A 936-nucleotide genomic window follows, 5' to 3' on the forward strand; every position below is an offset into this window, starting at 1 on the left:
CCACAGGGATCGGTTTTCGGGCCGCTGTTCTTTTCCCTTTACATCAATGACTTGCCTCATGTATTAAGCTCTTCCGAAATTATTATGTATGCCGATGATACAGCATTAATATGTACGGCCGACAACGTTCTTGAATTACAAAGACAAGTAAACACAGAATTGAAAAGAAATTTCCCAGTGGTTTTTTGCTAACAGGTTAACGGTTAATGCTAAAAAAACGAAGTACATTATATTTCATTTCCGTAGGAAATTAATTAGTTAAGATATTCAGATAAAAATTGACAACTGCACATTGGAACGTACGGACACGTTTAAATACCTCGGGGTTATACTAGATAATCACTTTCACTGGGCAGGTCAAATAAATGCCGTCGGTGTAAAGCTGGCTTCCGGCTGCCACGCGCTTTTACAAGCTAGAGGCTACTTTGATAGAAGCATTTTGCGGGCGCTTTACTTTGCTTTCATCAATAGTCATTTAATCTACTGCATGGAATCGTGGGCCTGGACTTATTATTCTTATCTGGATCCCCTTCGAAGGCTACAAAAGCGTGCCATAAGAATAATAACACACAGTAAGTACAACGAGCCAAGCCGGCCGTTATTCCGATCGCTAAAAATACTACCCTTCGATCTTTTGCGTGACTATAAGATGACCGTTTGTGTTAACAGTATCGTAAAAACAATAGCCCATTTGATGTCTCGTTATTTTATTCCTCTTCCCGCCCTACTAGAAGCCTGACGTTCGGTAACTTTAACTTGGCGCCAAGAAATAACGTTTATGGTGAGAGATTATGCAATTCACAGGAATAAAGATCTGGAATAGTTTGCCCACTGAATTGAAGACATCACACAATGCTGCGGTAAAACTAAAAAATCAATTCTTGAGCAAGCTGTAAGTACTTCTTTTTCTCTTTGGTGGTAAGCACTTACATTTGT

This window comes from Rhipicephalus microplus, chromosome 4, assembly GCF_043290135.1.
Source record: "Rhipicephalus microplus isolate Deutch F79 chromosome 4, USDA_Rmic, whole genome shotgun sequence".
NCBI classification, from domain to species: domain Eukaryota; kingdom Metazoa; phylum Arthropoda; class Arachnida; order Ixodida; family Ixodidae; genus Rhipicephalus; species Rhipicephalus microplus.